The sequence below is a fragment of the Coenobita brevimanus genome, chromosome 26 (assembly GCF_032717465.1).
Source record: "Coenobita brevimanus isolate Jiangsu-jjx chromosome 26, ASM3271746v2, whole genome shotgun sequence".
Lineage (NCBI taxonomy): Eukaryota > Metazoa > Arthropoda > Malacostraca > Decapoda > Coenobitidae > Coenobita > Coenobita brevimanus.
The window spans coordinates 11,819,863-11,838,168 of NC_136979.1; the positions used below are offsets into that span (position 1 = coordinate 11,819,863).

The 18,306-nt window shown below is 45.4% G+C and overlaps 1 protein-coding gene across 1 annotated transcript in view; it reads left to right on the top strand.

Annotated features, from left to right (window-relative positions):
• Positions 1-18,306, top strand: part of LOC145394070 (glutamine amidotransferase-like class 1 domain-containing protein 1) — a 326,615-nt gene that overhangs the window by 104,260 nt on the left and 204,049 nt on the right. The window lies entirely within an intron of this gene.

Here is an 18,306-nt window from a genome sequence, read left to right on the forward strand (position 1 = left end):
CACACTCTCCCTAACTCATTGAACAAGCCTTGCAGCTCCCCTTCGTCTTCACTTAACAACAAAGTATCACCTGGAAACAACAGTACAGGGAGTTTCCAAACACTACCCTCTCTCATCAGGGCTGCTCCAGCATCCACTGCCCTACCTTGTATCTCTTTTATAACCCCATCCATATACAGAATGAACAACCATGGAGACATTGACACATCCTTGTTTCAATCCAACCTTCAAGTAGAAAAATTCACTCAGTTCACCATCCACATGCAATGCAGCCTTAGCACCCTCATACATACTCTTCATGGCATTCAGCAACTTCCCATTTACTCCATATATTCTTAACACTTTCCACATTCCTTGTCTATCCACCCTGTCATATGCTTTCTCCAAATCCATAAAGGACGTCTACAACTTCTTTCCTTTCCTTTCCACAAAAGACTCAAGAATAAATATCTGATCTACACAACCTCTTCCCATCCTAAAACCTCCCTGTTCTTCTCCAACCAATTCCTCTGTGATTTCCTAACTCTGTCAATAAGTATCCTACCATATACTTTTCGTATTACACTAAGAAGGCAAATGCCCCTATGATTACCATACATTTCTTTTTCCCTTTTTCCTTTTGGACATGGGAATAATTGTACCTGACTTCCAATCCTCTGGAACTCTACCTTCCTCCCAGGCCAATCTGCACATCTTCCACATCCATTCTACTACTATCTCTCCCCCATGCTTCAGCATTTCTCGACACACTTCATTAATTCCTGGGGCTTTCCCCATTTGACTTTCTTCATTGCTTCCACAACTTCCATCCTACTGATTTCTTCATCTCTTCTCACATCCCTTCTTCTCCCGGCCATTCCCCAGCTACTTATACTCGCATTACTTTCATTTTCTGTGTTCAGCAGGTCCTTAAAGTGTTCTCTCCATCTACTCACTTTTTCTCCCTTCTCCACTAGCAATCGACCATTTTTATCTCTCACTCTCCGACTAACTTCTTTCTCACCCTGTCTAACTTTCATTACCTATTTCCGGTACATTATCTTACATTCCCTCCACTTTACTTTCAAATTCTTCCAAATTCTCCATCCTACTCTCATTAATCTGTTCACCTCTTTCTTCCTCTCTACATAAAACCCTCTTCGAGCTCTCAACCTCCTCAACACCCTTGTTTCTCATTCACTCATTATATGCTTTCTTCTTTTGTGCCACAGCCTGTCTCACTTCTTCATTCCACCATGCTATTCCTTGCATCCTCTTTCATCCTCTCTTCACCCAACACACCACCTTACATGCTGCACAGACTTCTTTTGTGAATATCTTGCACAACCTTCCACATCTCCCATCTCCTTCAAATCACATTTACCCAGTCACTCCTCCACTTCTCTCTTATATTCTGCCTTTTTTCCATCCTCTTGCAACCTTTCTACCCTCCTCGATTGAACTACTTCCCCGTCCTTTCTTTTTTCTATTCCCCCATTTCATTTGAACCTAGACTTTCACCACCACCAAGTGTGGTCAGAAAGTCCACTCCCCCAACATCTATATGCTCTTGCATCCATTACCCACCTTCTCATTCTGTCATCTACATACACATAAACAATCATTGCCGTCCGTTCATTCACTTCACTACTTACTCGTCTCATCACTCGCCACGTATGCCTGTGGATCATTTTGTGTCTAAAGAGGGTATTGGCTATCCACCAGATCCATCCCTGCACAAATGTCCACTAGAGCACTGCCATTCTCATCCACTTCTGCAGGCACACCCTGCTCACCAACTGCTCTGTCCACCTTCACGTTCACCATTTTTCCATTCATATCTCCAGTCAAAAACACTCTGTCATTCCTTTCAAACTTTTCCATGCACGCTTCCACCTTTGCCCAGAACTCTTCTTTCACTCTACTTGCACGATCATGTGTTTTCGCCTACACATACACATAATCGCCCACATTTGTAGTCCACCTTTCAATCTTACCCACACAATCCTTGGGCCAGCTGATCCATACTCTCTTATATTCTTCTTCCATCTCTTGCACACAACAATACACACTCCTGCTTTTGCCCTTTCATTCTCACCCACTCTCTCTCATGTATCCCATCCACACTTCCATTCTCTCTCACTCTCACCTCTCCATTTAGTCTCTCTTATTACGCATACATCCACTTTTGCACCCTCAAGCACCTGGACAATCTCTCTCTCTCTCTTTCACCTCATTATTCGCACCCCTCACATTCCATTTCGCAATCCGTACTATGTCCAGTGTTTGGTCCTTACTCGTCACCTGTTGGTCAGTCCTGGTTTGAGGCTTCTTGTTCGTATTTTTGGTTAGTTGTTTTCTGGGGAGAGGCACTAGCCCTCCGCCAACCCACTTGTTGTCACCTAGGGAACACGTTTTGGTTGGTTATAAGGTTACCACCCAGTGTTTTCAGTGATTTCCTGGTTTACAAGAAATCAGTTGGCTTGCGACTCAGTGTAGAGCTACCCTAAAACAGAGTACCACTACACTAAGTGGGTGGATGATGGGCTCCCCCACCTACCACAGGTCCTCTTTATGTTACCTCTAGTAGTAGTAGTGAATGTACAGGAAAATACAGGGAAACTGCCTGTTAACTTTCTGTCACTTCCTATATTGTTGATTTTATGAGTTTCTCCAATTTGCAGTACAACTTGTATGGAAAAACTTTTATTATTGGTAATATTTTGAAACACATTTCTGATGTAAAATGAGGATTTGCCTGAACTGCATCTACCTGAACTACACTTCAGCTGCTACAGACATACATGTACAGGCCTTTGAGATTTGGAATGATTATTGAAAAGGTTTGCTTCATCTCATTTAAGAAGCTTGGGAACGTCATTTGTCACGTAAGAGTGATCGTCAAAGATGTAACCATTGTTCGTACTTTCGCTGCAATACATTTTTTATCTATCTATCTCTCTATCTATAGCCCGACGCCCTAATCCCGCAAAGGGTGGCCGCAGACGAAACGCCTCCAAGTCACTCTGTCACCCACCATTTGACTCCCCTCCCCCCAACTCACCCCCCCCTCCCTCATATACCTGTCAACTCCATCCCTCCACCTCATCCTCGGTCTACCCCTCCCTCTCCCTTCCTCCACCTCACCTACATACACCCTCTTAGTCAGTCTTTCATTCTCCATCCTCTCCACATGTCCAAACCACCTCAGTGTATTTCTCCTAATCTTTTCAACCACATCCACATCTACCCCACAACGTTCCTTCACTTCTTCATTCGTCAACCTGTCCCTCCACGTCACTCCACATGCTCCTCTCAAGTAACTCATTTCCACTGCTCTCACTCTTGACTTGTTCCCCTCTTGCAAGGTCCACGCCTCGCTTCCATACGTCAGGGTAGGGATCACAATACCATCATGCAGTGACTTCTTAACTTCCATACTCACCTCCCTATTTCTCATCACTGCTTTCAGTGTGCCAACAACCTTCCTTCCCTGCTGTACCCTTTCACGTACTTCATCCCCCAAAGTTCCATCCTTACTCATCACACTACCCAAGTACTTGAATGCACTCACATTCTCCATATCCTCACCATCCAACCTCACTGCACACTCTGTGACTTCATTCCTCTCAAACACCATAACTTTACTTTTGTTTACATTAACTTTCAGCTTCCTCCTCCTACACACTGTCCCAAATTCATTCACCAAACCTTGCAACTCCCATTCATCTTCACTCAACAATACTGTATCATCAGCAAACAGCAACACCGGAAGCTTCCAAATCTCACCCTCATTCATTAGGGCCACCCCTACATCCACTGCCCTACCTTGTACCTCCTTTACAACCCCATCCATATATATATTAAACAGCCATGGAGACATTACACACCCCTGTTTCAGTCCCACATTGAGATCAAAGAACTCACTCAGCTCACCATCCACTCGCACCGTAGCCCTAGCTCCCTCGTACATACTCTTCACAGCACTCAACAATTTCCCCTCCACTCCATATATTTTTTATGACTGTGGTATTTCTGAACATTGGCACACATTATAGTGTCTGAATAACTGTCTTGTTATATAGTTTTATTTAGCCCCTTGAATCTGATAACCTATTTTTCACATCATTTCTTTCTTGAAGCTGGGAAAACGCTTTTCATACTGGAGGGATTAATGAAGGTTATATCTAACTCCTCCAGTTTAATAAGTGTCTCCCAGGCTGAATAAAATCATCTGCTATTAGTAACGGTGTAAAAATTAGATTGCAAGGCTGAAGGGGTTAAAAAAGTGCATAAAGAAAGGGTAAAATAAATTGTAAGTAACTTTGTCCTTGATAACAGATAACTATTTTTTATATTGTATTTTCAGGTGAAATGGAACAGTATTCAGTGAGGGCTTGTTATGCAATAGGGTTCCGTCAAACGAAGACCTGTCACATAATGAATACAGCAATCCCTCTAATATCTGAACGCCCAATATCCGAACATCCCCACTAACTGGACATAATCGTCCCGGGATCCAATATTCCTAAAATGGTCCGAAAACCGCAAAAAATAAAAGAAAAAAAAAAAATCGGGGGGGGATCCCGCCCGTAATTTGAACTTGGCGCGCGGGGCGCGGGACAGCTTTGTTGTGGCGCGTCATTCCTCCGACGTCTGCTAGAGCGCCCCTGCATCCTCCCCACTTTCCGCCTGTCTCTCATCGGAAGTGCACGCTCGTTGTCATGGCTGCCCACGTGCCCGCTTTTGTGGTGGTGCCTTACCTGCTGCAGGCTCTCCTGCTGCTCTCATGCCTCTCCTTCGTGTGTGTGATGATGGCCCTGCCGCCTGAGAAGAGGAAGAGAATGGTGTTGACTCTGGAAAAGAAACGGGAGATTTTGGAGAAAGTAGATGCGGGGTGATCTTCTTCCCGCATCCTCCGCGAGTTCAACCTGGCCCAATTACTTTGTTCGATATTAAGAGATCCCGAGACAAACTCATGCAGTACACGGCTGACTTCTCGTCAAGAAGCAAACGCAGCGTGGAGAGGAAGGTGATGTTTACTCCCAAGTTTGCTGAAGTCGACCGCTCCATGTTGACAGCAACGTGCTGCTGGTGTGATGGTACGTGGTACGGAGCTGAAGGCTGCTGCTGAGATGTTCGCAAGGCTTCACGACGCCCTAGACTTCAAGGCATCTGAGGGTTGGCTCTTCGTGTTCAAGTTATGGCATGGCCTTACCAACCGTAAAGCTCATGGCGAAGCTTTGGACGCTAACGAGGATGGAGTTGACGAGTTTCGGCACAAGGTGAAGGGCTTGATCGACAGGGAGGGCCTCATTCTTGGTCAAGTCTACATTGCTGACGAAACTGGTTTTTTCTATTGCTTTTTGCCAACGAACACTCTAGCCGAGGAGACAGAGAAGCGTGTACCTGGCCGCAAGCTCTCCAAGGAATGGATATCTGCTTTGTGTTGTGCCAATGCTAACGACATGCACCGGCTTAAGCCTGTTATTGTTGGCCGTGCAAAGCAGCCTTGGTGTCTTCGTGGGGTGATGGATGTCCATCCTGTCATCTGGTACCATTCTTTGAAGGCATGGTTTAGAGCCCAGATCTTCAAAGACTGGTTCCACCGCCACTTCGTCAAGGAGGTCATACATTACCAGACGGAGACACTGGGAATCCCGCGCGACCAGGTAAAGGTCCTCCTTCTCCTCGACAATGCACCTGCTCACCCGTGCGACAAGGACTTGGTGGCTGAGAATGGCCGGATTAGATGCATGTTTCTGCCACCTAATACAACTGCTCTCATCCAACCAATGGACCAAGGAGTGATCATGGCAACAAAGCGCCTATACTGCCGGAAGTTCCTGGACGAGGTGATGGTTGTTCTCGAGGACGAGGACGAGCGCAGGGAGGGACGGGACACGCGAGGCCAGCGGACTTTGGAAAACCTTCGCCACTACAACATCAAGTCTGCAGTCTACAACTGGGCCAGTGCATGGAAGGAAGTCCCTGTCAAGACTAGAAAATGGTTGGTCTCGTCTGCTTCTCGGAACGGATGTGGAGTACGATTTCCTAGGTTTTGACGTGGATGACTTCCATGCACATCTACGTACGCATGGCGACGATGTTGATGTGGACGATGTGCATGAGTGGTTGGATGACAACGAGGGTGATCCTGGGTATCAGACCTTGTCTGATATCGAGATTGCATCTTCAGTTGCAGGTGTCAGTACCCAGCTTGAAGATTCCGACGAAGACAGCAACGATGATGCAGACTCCTCTCAGCATGACACAACTCCAGCCATCCCCAAGCTGAGTGCACTCCGGGAACACCTAGAGTTCGTTCTTGACTACCTGGAACACCCGGACTGCGACAGGGAGATGGGGCCCTTGGGACTTGTGGAGGAAGTGCGTGCTTTCAGGCAGCGCATCATCAATCGTCAGAATCGTCATTCCTTGCGTCAATCAACGATTGACAGCTTTTTCAGGCCCGTGACCCCTGCTGCGCCCAGCCCTGGCTCCACTTCGTTGCCTCCCCAAGACAGGCCCTCATGCTCCGAGCCACAGCCCACCACATCAGGCACAGTGGAGTCACCGCTTGACGTGAGTTTGCGTCTATCTTCAGAGTCATCTGCAGTGGGTACGCCATCACCATTATCCAGCAACGCACCCCTAGGTCACATGCCAGTGATACTCTCGGACTCTGACAGTGATTAAACAGCAAGAACTTCTCCACTAGACCACACGGGAATTTACAGTGTTGTGCAGTGAAAAAAACAGTGCGATGTGTTAAGGAATTACAGTTGTGAGTGAAAAGACAATTTTTTAAACTAAATTTAACGTAAATTAACTTGTTTGTTTTTGTTTTAAAAAATGGTTAGAAGAGTGGAAAAAGTTAAAGTGCAGAGTGCAACACTTAGTAAGTTACAATGGAGCTTAAGTTAGACAAGAGTGCGCACTGTGAAGAGAACGGACTTCTGAGTGCGATTGTCTAACTTCAGTGCAAGACTTCATGAACAGTGTAGTGCAAGTGCTTCAGGAAATCCTTCTTACTGTCAGAGTCCGAGAGGAGGTGGTTATTCATCGAGATGGCCATGGACTTGCTGTAAGTAGGCAGAATGTTTCATACTGTACTTTACTGTATTTTCCATACTACTCGTATACTTACCTCAAACACCTCATTTCACTCTTCTATGTCCCTTATTGGTGTGAATATGCTGTGTCTTAGGTGCTATGCATGTGCAGTAGGAAGGTGTTTTTCTGAGTTAGGCTAGGTTAGGGTCCATAAGTACCAGTCCAGGAGCCAGGGACTTGTAAGTACCCAGAATGTTGAATATTGTATGAACCTACCTCAAAAACCTCATTTTATGCTTCTTTTGCATTTATTTCATTCTTTTATGTGCCTTTTATGTGCATTTATTTCATTCTTTTATGTGCCTTATTGGTGTGATAGGTGCTTTGCATGTCCAGAGGGAGTTGTATAGGTGTTTCTCTGAGTTAGGGTCCAAAAGTACAAGTCCATAAGCTGGGGCCCAATATCTGGACAGGGCCACTATTCGGACCTGCCTATGGCTCTATTACGTCGGATATTGGAGGGATTACTGTAATTGCATAACGAAGTCGTTATAACACGGATTCAGTGGGGTTAGGAAGGGTGACTTTAACCTTGAAGCCTAAAATGACCAAAAATACCTCTGCCACCCACCTGAAGTTTGTCCTATGCCATTCTGAGTTGTCATCAAGGGTCCCCTCCAAGGCTAGGGGACAACTGGAGGACCTGGACAATCATTCCAGGTTCTCAGAAGGTGAAGAGTGATGGGGAGAGTGATGTGGTGATGACAGGAACAAGGGATGTGGTGAGGCTGAGTGAGAGTGGAGTGATGTGGGTGAGAGAGAGCGTGGTGGTGCAGGTTTGGGAGAGTGGTGGTTCAGGTTCGAGAGAATAGCGATGCAGGTTCGGGAGAGTGGCGGTGCAGGTGTGGGAGGGTGGTGGTGCAGGTGTGGGAGAGTGGTGGTGCAGGTGTGGGAGAGTGGCAGTGCAGGTGAGGGAAGGTTGCGGTGCAGGTGGGTGAGAGTTGCAGCGCAGGTGGGGGAGAGTATGGCAGAGTGGTGTACGGGTGTGTCAGGTGGCAATGAGGAGAGACATGATTTGACAGGGGCAGATAATGCAGGACGTACCTTTTGATGACCACTTGATGGCATTGGCTCTTCCTCAGTACTCTTGGAAGGGGAGAAGGAGGAGGTGATGGTGGTCAGGTGTGCTGCCATTTTCTTAGTTAACAGCAGCTTCTTTAACACCCTCAGGTGTTGCTGGATACCATACACTGTAGTGTCACTTCTCGCTTATTTCAGGTCCTTGTCTTTGATAAAGTTTATGCCCTTGTCCATAATTGCAAGGAACTCTTTCAGAATGTTGATATCCAGGACACAAATGTGTCTGTCCTCACTGCCGTCCTCGCCACCCTCCTGTTTCTCTGCCGCTCGTTCCATGAGCTCAGTGAGCTCCTGCAATGACAGCCACTTGGTGTGGCTGTGCAGGATGTCTTGCACATCCTCCTCCTCCACATCTTCGAAGCCAGCCTCATGCGAGAAGTCGAGGATGTCTCGACGGATAATATCAACCCCCAGGAACCTTGTCAAGGAGTACACATACTCCGGCCACACCTTATGCCACCCAGGATTCAGTGTGCTTGGCTGCACCTCCTTCCATGCTACTTTGATGCTGTCGATGGCATGCTTTATGGTATATTTTTTCCAAAAGTTGTTTTCCCAGCATCACTTTCTTTCACCACCTGCTCCATGGTGCGGCAGAGGTAATATGCCTTGAATGCTGCAGTGACCCTCTTTTTCTCCAGAGTCAAAACCACTCTTTTCCTCTTCTCAACCAGTGGGGCCATCATCACACACACTAACAAGAAGCAGGAGAGCAACAGGAGAGCCTGCAGCAGGTAGGGCACCACCACAAAAGCGAGCACCTGGGCGGCCATGGTGACCAGCGTGCACTCACAAAAAGAGATGGGCGGTAAGTGGGGAGGATGCAGGGGCACTCTAGTGGACGGCAGCAGAACTACGCACCAAAACACAGCTGGTCTGCGCTGCGCGCGCCGAGTTCAAATTACGGGGGGAACAAACTGGATTTTTTTCAAATTTTTTGCGATTTTTGGGAAATTTTGGGAAAACTGAATCCCGGGACCAAAACATCCGGTAAGTGGGCATCTGGATAGTACGGGGATTACTGTTGTAATATGGTTGCATATGTCCAGTACGGAACAAGCGGTTCATAACAGCCCAAATCCGAGGAGAATACAACTATGATGGTCTCACCCAGTCCAACACGGTTCCCACGCCTGGGAGAATGACATGGTTGCAATGTTGTACCATAAAATATTGGCATCTGGTCACATGATGAGCAACCGGGGCTTGCTATTGTCTCTCACCTGAGGATCGTGGAAACACTTACCGTGTGTTGCACTTAGCGTTTGCTCCTAGGTTATTGTCTCTCCTTACGAAACCATGCCTAGGAAACCTTCTGCTAACGCCTTGAAGCACCGCCATCTACATCAGGATACTAAGCTGGAGATAATTGAGCTACTAAGCTGGAGATAAGCTCAGAAACACACACTTTCAAGGTGAGGAAATCTGTTTTGGTGCAAAAATAGGTCTAGGTAATGTTGTTAGGGGCGCTTTTTGATGATTTTGTGACAATATTAATTTTTTCCACAAGGTCTTGTGTTGGTCCATGACATTTTTCATCCTAGATGGGACCTTTAAGCGACAATATTACCATCTTGGACGAGAGGGTACTTTATTTTGCTCTTATTGTCATGTCGTTTTTGTTTATGTCTGTACTTATTCATAATCATAAACAGGGTGGTTGTGTGTGTTTTGCAAGGGAGGGCAGAGATGATATTTTCTGTCTGGGTCGAGATATGGATGTAGTTTTGCTTGTTTAGGCATGGCCATGAGCGAAAAAATAAAAAATTCACTCATCATAGCTGCAGGCTCTGAGCTACTTGATGGGATGTATGGGAGTGTAGTGTAGGTCAGTCTCAAGATGTTCAAAACATTTGTTCACTTCCCCAAAATTCTCGCCGTTTTTTATAAGTTGTGCTTGCATGACGCCGGCGGCCACGCTTTGGTATAACGTCATTTGATGCCAGCTGCCACGCTATGGTATAACGTCATTTGACACTGGCAGCCACACTGTGGTATAATGTCATTTGATGCAGGCAGCCACGGTATGGTATAACGTCATTTGACACCGGCAGCCACGCTCTGATATAACATTAGTTGACGCCGGCGGCCATGCTGTGGTATAATGTTATTTGACACTGGCGGCCATGGGGGGGTTAATATCCCCATTGTTCACCACTACCCTTCCTTCTTCATTCTTCACATGCTGCTCACCTGTGATAGCCCTATTCTCCCCCTTCATCTGATTTGACACCTTGAATATCATATTTTTCCATTCCACACAATTTAGGTTATCAAGCAAAAGTCTCTGTGACTCAGACTTCGTCCTGTAAACCTGTTTTCTAGCCCTGTGTTTGGTAGCCAAGTATTTCTCTCTGTTACCACCTTTCTTCCATTCCCGGGAAAGCCTTCTTCTTTCCTTAACTGCAGCGTCAACACCCTCATCCCACCACCAAGTTACTTTATGTCTTCATGGGCCCCTTGCCCATCCACATACTGAATCATAACTCTCAAGAGGTTGCACTTAAGGGCTCTGTACTGTTCATTAACACTTCTGTCAGCTTCTCCCTGTTCAGCCACCACACTCATCTTCCTATAGAAGGTATCCCTTACTGTTTGGTTTTTCAGCTTCTGTACTTTGCTCCTAGATGCATAGGTCCTCTTTTTCATCACTCGCTCCTTAAGCATCGTGTCACATATCAATAACTTGTGTTGCTACACACACTCCTCTCTCCCTGTAACTTTAACAACCATTACCAACCTCCTATCAGCCCTCCTGATCAGGAAATAGTTTATCTGGCTGCTGTTTCCCCCTGACTCGTATGTAATCAACCTACTCTCTCTTTTCCTAAAATGTGTGTTGCACACAATCATGTTTATTGCCTCTCCAAACTCGAGTATCCTTCTGCTTCCTCATTTCTTGTACCATATGCACATCCCCCATGTATTCCTTCATGTCCTTGAGCTGCTTCACCTACTTGACCATTTAAGTCCCCTCCCAAAACTTCAATCTCATCATCCCTCATACCACTTACTACATGTATTAAGTCATCCCAAAATCTTTCTCAACTCTATCCAAGCCTGCCTGTGGAGCATATGCTGATATAAATGCAACTGCTTTCCCACCAGACAAAATTTTCACTACTATTATCCTATCACTTACTCTCATAACATTCATGATCTCCCCAGCCAACACACCCCCACTACCATATCCGTCTGTCCTACCCTGCCAAAACAACTTATAACAACAATTCCTCCTGCAATCTCTGGCTGATCCACCCCCATGCCGGACTTCTTGCACACATCCCACCTCCACCCTCTTCCTACTCAATATCTTAACCACTTCCCCTGCTCTACCTCTCAAACCTCCCACCTTCCACAATGCCACTCTGATCCCCCTGGACGATTTAGTGTCCTTAGGCTTGCTTTGAATTTCATTCTTTAATTTGGTCATATTCAGTAAAAATAATGAAGGGAAGAGACATGCCAAGTCCAGGCAATGGATCTGGGACCTCTAGTCCACCAGCCTTGACCAGTTGCTGTGGTAGTGGCCTCAAAGCACCCTGCCAGGATAGCTACAAGAACACCCTCCTAGCGCGCTTTGTACTGTAATTGCCACACTATTATACACCCATTGATAGGACAGCCTCCTGGGGCACCACTCCCAGGTTCAGTCCCCTCTTTATTGGACAGAAGTGGCAGCCTGGGAACCGCAATGCCCTGTACCCTCTAGCACAAGTTCAAGCCCCATCTCACCCTGGCTCCACGATCAATGCTAGCAGAGTCCTCGTCACCCTCCCCTCAAAAGGCCCGGCACTAGGTAGTGGGGGCAAAGTTTTCTGGCCACATTCACTTGATGGTGTGAACCCCTGTTACATAGTGGGGTACATTGTGTGATATGTAAAGTGCATTTGGTGTAGTGCATGAGACAGTTAAAGGAAGTATTTGGGAGAGTAAGCTGGTTTACTCTCCATGTTAGTGTCGCACTGAAAAGGTCAGCAAAGCGGGATGGTTAGGTAGCTAGTGAAACAGGAGCTCCAGCTCTCCCTGTCACCAGCATTCCCATTCCCCTTTGGGGTACCACCCTGATTGACTGGTGCTACAGCTTCCTCCTTACCTTGCTTCAGTAAAAATTAAGTAGGCCAGATGCCAAGTGCTTAAATCAAAATTAGGTTGGCCGGATGCCAGGTGCTTAAACCAGAATTGGATATACCAGATACCAGGTGCATAAACCATAATTGGGTAGACCAGATGCCAGGTTCTTACACCAATACTGGGTAGGCCAGATGCCAATTGCTTAAACCAATATTCAGTTGACCAGATGCCAAGTGCTTCATGTGCTTGAGCAGTGAAAATATTCAGTAACTAGAAAGTGTAATTAGGAGTCACCAGTATGCCCTAGAGGACTTAAAACAGGAAAATGCAGACCAGCTGAGTATGATCCCAGATGACTAGGCATCCCAGGTGGTGAAGAATAAATGAACAACCATGGAGACATCACACAACCTTACTGCACACCCACCTTGATCGTGAACCATTTGCTTAGACTGACAGTGCTGGCTGAATATATGACGAAGTCAAGGATGTACCCCGTCTTACAGTCGCACAGTACAAAGAACTTGATTCCAAAGTGATGGCGTTTGCTTGGAATGTACTGTACAAACCTTAGACACCCTTTGAACAAAACCAAGGATTTGTCTATGACAACCTTCTGAAATGGGTGGAAGAATGACATAAACTTATCCTTCATTCTGCTCAGAATCTCCCTGATCTTCCAGAGTGGGTCGGTCTGGGAAGGTACATCGTTGTTGGTGAAGTGCATGTTTCCCATGATGTTCCGGAAGCGATCTCTGGCCATGTACTTACTGAAGGTGGGTGAGGGTAGTAAGGGGTCCATGGACCAGTATTCTTCCAACTCATGCTTCTTTGAATGTGGCATGAGAAGCATGAGGGCAAAGAACACATGCAGCTCCTCCACTCCCAGCACAGTCCACTGTTGCATCTTCGCTGCACCTGCACCACTTGCAGCACATTGTGACTCGTACCTGTTTGTCTCATCACATATGTGCTGCATGACTTCGTCATCGAGGAAGGCCAAAAGGAAGTCCACACACTCAGCATCCTCATCAAGAGTGAAGGCAGGCTGTATCCCTGAGGAACTCTCGTCGAAATGAAGATGTTCAGGGACAAAATCGGAACCTTCCGTTCACACGAAGGCATCCAGGATTCCCTGTCGTGGCAGTGTAGGGTGGGTGAGGGTGGAGGGTGGCTGTGAGGCAGACTGGGCTGTTTCAAGGTCACTCACTGACCCTAGGTTGCCGTGTAGCACTAGCAGCCCTTACTCTACTTGCTACTCTATTTTTACGTGTCAGGGATTTACCTCTTCCCCTACGGCCTGCCTTCACTGTAGGTGCTGGTGAGACTCCGACGACGAAGACTCAGGAGAAAATTCTGCTGAAGATGAGGAAGAAATTAGTGAAGTGGGGCTGGGGGAGCGGGGAGGTGATTCACCTCGGGACTCATGGCAGGCTGGGTCACACGTGGCCATTGTTCCGGGGCTAACCCGCCGCCTTTTCACTCCCTTCCCAAATTCCTTCCCTTGCTGCACTAAAGGCTCCTTTCCCTTGGAGCTAGGGATAACTTGGGACACTGAAGCACTCGTACTAGGAGTTTCTGTCAAGATTTCCTCCCCAGGCTCATCACACGATTCACCCGAAGGATCAAAGTCACTATCCATCATTATCATTGATAATTCTGCCAGTTCACGTTCCACTGCTGAGTCACTTAGTCCTTTACTGCTTCCCACACGAGTTTTTCTAGGGCTAGAGGTCACAGGGCCCTTTGCAATGGGCGCAGAAGCGGTGGAAACGGCGGGGCGTGAGTGCGACAGTTTCACCTCAGAGGACGACAAGGAACTGAATGACCCGGCGTATATAGGCAGGCAAGGGTTGACAATGTCAATAGGGTAACAGCTGCTACTTTACATGCTATGAAATGATTGGTAGGAAATCTCAACAATACATAAAAAAATAGGTACAGTACTCGTCAGAAGTATTCAGCGTTGTCCGCCGGGCACGCAATACTTATGGCCCAAAAAGAATCACCCATTTTTGGGGGTAAGAATTGAGCCACAAGTTTGAGCTCCGAGCATGACGTCACGGTAGCCTGAGGCCTTCCGACATGCTGGTTGGTTCCCGCCTCAGTTGCCCACGGGCTGCCTGAGAGAGAGGAATTCTGCCGAGTGTCCCTCTCAAATTGCGCCATTTTTTACCGAGTGTCCCGCAGTGTTTTGCCCTTTAAAACTTTGTTATGGCACCTACCCGTGAACTATCGAGTGAAATCATATCCCAGATCATTGCTCTAAAGGAGGCAGGCCACCAGACAAAGGAAATTAGTGAATTGGTTGGTGTGGCTCGATCGACAGTGCGTCGTTGGTGTGCGCGGTTTCGGGAGGAAAACAGTGGTGAAGTTCCCACAAAGAAACCGAGGTCTGGTAGGCCTAGGAAAACTTCCCCAAGGTCTGTTAATGTTTTAAAACGTGCAGTGGAGTTTAATCCTCGTGTGAGTGCAAGGAAAATTAAGGAGAGCAACCCGGAAGTGTTTTGTGAGGTGTCAGTGAGAACAGTGTCTCGTAGGGTGCATGAACTTGGTTACACAAGTCACAGGCCTGTGAAAAAGCCTCTTCTCTCTAGCAGCCAGAGAATTCGTAGGCTTGCCTTTGCTAATAAATATCTAAACTGGGGTGAGGAGCAATGGTTGTCAGTGTTGTGGTCTGATGAGGCAACGTTTAGTGTTACCTGTAACAGAGGAGCACGCAAAGGTAGTGACCCACTTGACCCACCGTATGTAGAAAGCACAGTTAAACATCCTGATTCACTCATGGTATGGGGTTGTTTCTCAGGGAAGGGTTTGGGGAAGCTTGTTGTACTTCCCAAGAACCTCAGAGTGAATCAGGATGTTTACCTGGAGCTTCTGTGTGATCATTTACCAGACTCCTTCGAGCTAACAGGTGCACGAGTGTTTCAGCAGGACGGTGCACCTGCTCACAAGGCCAAATCGGTCACCAATTGGCTTCGTGACTGCGAGGTATCATTCATGACAGACTGGCCAGGAAATAGCCCAGACATCAACCCGATTGAAAATCTCTGGTACCTCGTAAAGAAGAGTCTCCAAGGGAAGGACATGAGCTCTCTGCCTAAGCTGGAAGCTGCCATTCGTGACTCCTGGGACAAAATACCCCTCCAGCACCTCAGGTGCCTCGCCCTTTCATTTCCAAGACGTCTCAGGTCCGTGAAGGAGCGTAAAGGATACCCTACGAAGCACTAAAGGTAAATAAAATGCATTATTTATATGTTTTTTCAATGTTGAAAGGTTTGTTTCTCAGGAGGGACACAGGGCGCTCCATACTTCTGACGAGCACTGTAGTTCCATGTAAATGTAAATATCACTTAGGCTTCCCCCTTCCTTTCTTATATATATTTTTATTACGAGAATAGATTATACGGCATATTTCAAGGGGAAATTACTGGGGGAAATTAGCAAACGAGTGCACGTGAGGTGTTGTCAGGTGATAATTAGCCAATTCGAGGTGTATGGCACTATCACTTACCTTATTTCTTTTTTGTATATATTATTTTGTATAAGAATAGGGCATAGGGCTTATTTCAATGGTTGAAATCAGTGGAAAATTCCGTGGAAGATTTGCTTTGCGCAGCGCGGCCGGGCAGGTGAGAGGAGAGAGTAATGGAGGGGAGGTAGGGAGGGGAGTCAAGAATGGGGAAAAATGGTTAAATTGTCAACAATGGATGGGAGTACAGATGACATTAAGAGTACTGACTATTGTTGGACATTGGCAGTACTGACAGATGATACAAGCCACCACTTGTAAGCCCGGGAGAATTCAATATAACACAGAATCACAAAAGTGATGCCCCTCGGCGTGATCCATTGTGCCCGAGTGTCACAAAAGTGACGTCTCGCGGTTAAGAGATTAAAGAAAAGAAACCACACATTATCTGCCTGAAACAAAATTAACCCCAAAGATATCAATCGATACCCTAACATTAGAGAAATACAATATATGGAGAAAGACAGAAATTTAAGAAAGGGAAGAGGAACTGTAATCTTAACAAAGAAAAATCTGCAAATCAAAGAAATAAAACTAGATAAACCCTCGCAAGTAGAACTGATTGCATTGGATATTAACACATATGACTTAATTGTGGCAAATTTATACATGCCACCTAAAACAAACACCTAGGAAAGAGGCGAATATGAAGACCTGGCAGAGTGTACAATTCAGAGATTAAGAACATTATTACATAGAATGGAAGAGAAATCTGAAAGAATTGAACTATCTGGAGACTTCAGTTCAAATATAAATTGGAATACTCTAGATTTTTTTTTTTTTTTTTTTTTTTTTTTGATAATGAATGGAGGAAGGAAAAACAAAGGAAAAAAAATAAGTCCTTGTGCCTAAAGGCATCCTCCATTCATAAAATACTTATAACAATTGGATTTAAAATCGAGAGGATTAAATGTATGTGGGAAACAACTCCCAGGAAGTGAATTCCAGAGAGTAGTAGTTCTGGGGATAAATGAATTTTGATAAGCAGAGGTTCTGCATTGTGGGGGAGAGAGTGTGAGTTCATGGGTGCTCCCAGCTGCCCGAGTATTTCGGGAGAAAATGTGAAGGGGAGGCACAATTGAAGCCAGTTCGTTGGAGCACTTACAGTAAAAATATTGATGAAATAGTGCTAAAGAAGCAACATCTCTACGTACTGATAACGGAGGAAGGTCCTGCGTTATGGCAAGATTATTGATTAATCTAATGGCTTTATCTTCAATTTTGTCCAACTGCCTCAATGCAACCACTCCACATCCACTCCACAGTGGTGAACAGTATTCGATCTGAGAACGCACATGACTTTTGTATATTGTGGCCATCTGCTCGTCAGTGAGGAACTCATGAACTCTGTACATAAGTCCCAGTTTTTTAGAAGCATTTTTAGCAAGGGATTTAACATAAACTGTCCAGCTTAGGTTGGGGTTTAGAGTAACACCGAGGATATCAATTGTAGATGTAAAAAGCCATGAAAGCAATTGGGATCAAAAGCTCTTAGATCTTGTGCAGGAGTTCTTCCTAACACAGCATGTAAAGGAAAACAAGAAAAAGAGGACTTGATGATCCATCCTTACTAGATCTTATATTTACCAGGCAAGAAATTGAAATTGACAATATATCACCCCCCATTCGGCAAAAGCAACCATGTAGTATTAAATTGTGCCTTCTGGATTGCATATGACGTTACCAGCAATGAGAGTTACAAAAAAAGAGTCTAAATTACAAAAAGGGCAATTATTATGACCTGAAGAAGTACTGTACTTCTTAGAAACAGATTGGGAAAAAGAATTTAGAGGACAAGATTTAAATATTATATATAGTAAATTCTGTGATCTTTATGAAACAGGAGTCCAAAATTACATCCCACAGCACAAAGCAACAGAAATGAAAATAAAGAAATGGTTTAATACACAGTGTAAAAAAGCAAAAGAAAAAAGAGACTTTCTGTGGAATAGGTACAGAAGACACAATAGTGAGAGGGCATATAACAACTATAAACAAGCAAGAAATGATTATACAAAGATAAGGAGGGAGGCTCAGAGACAGTTTGAGGAGGACATTGTAAATAAAAGTAGTGATCAACCTAAGCTTTTTTACAGCTACATCTGAAGTAAAACCAAAGTTAAAGACAAAATACAGTCCATTACGGATGAGGGGATCATCTACTGTATACACAAGAAAATGATATTTGTGAAGTACTACATAAAAACTTTCAGTCAGTTTTTACAAAGGAAAGAAATTTTGAGAGAGATGATATGGAATTTGCATGCCCACATGTATTAGCAGATATGCAAATATCAGAAAAAGAAGTACAGGAGTTATGTAAATTAGACAAAGGAAAAGCAAATGGTCATGACAGAATTTCAGGTTGGGTGTTGCATGAATGTGCAAAAGAGCTAAGCTGACCATTGTATTTAATATTTAAGGAATCCTTAGGTCAAGGTAAACTACGGTACCTGATATTTGGAAGAAGGCAAACATTGTTCCCCTGTTTAAGAATGGGAATAGCCAGGATCCACTCAACTATC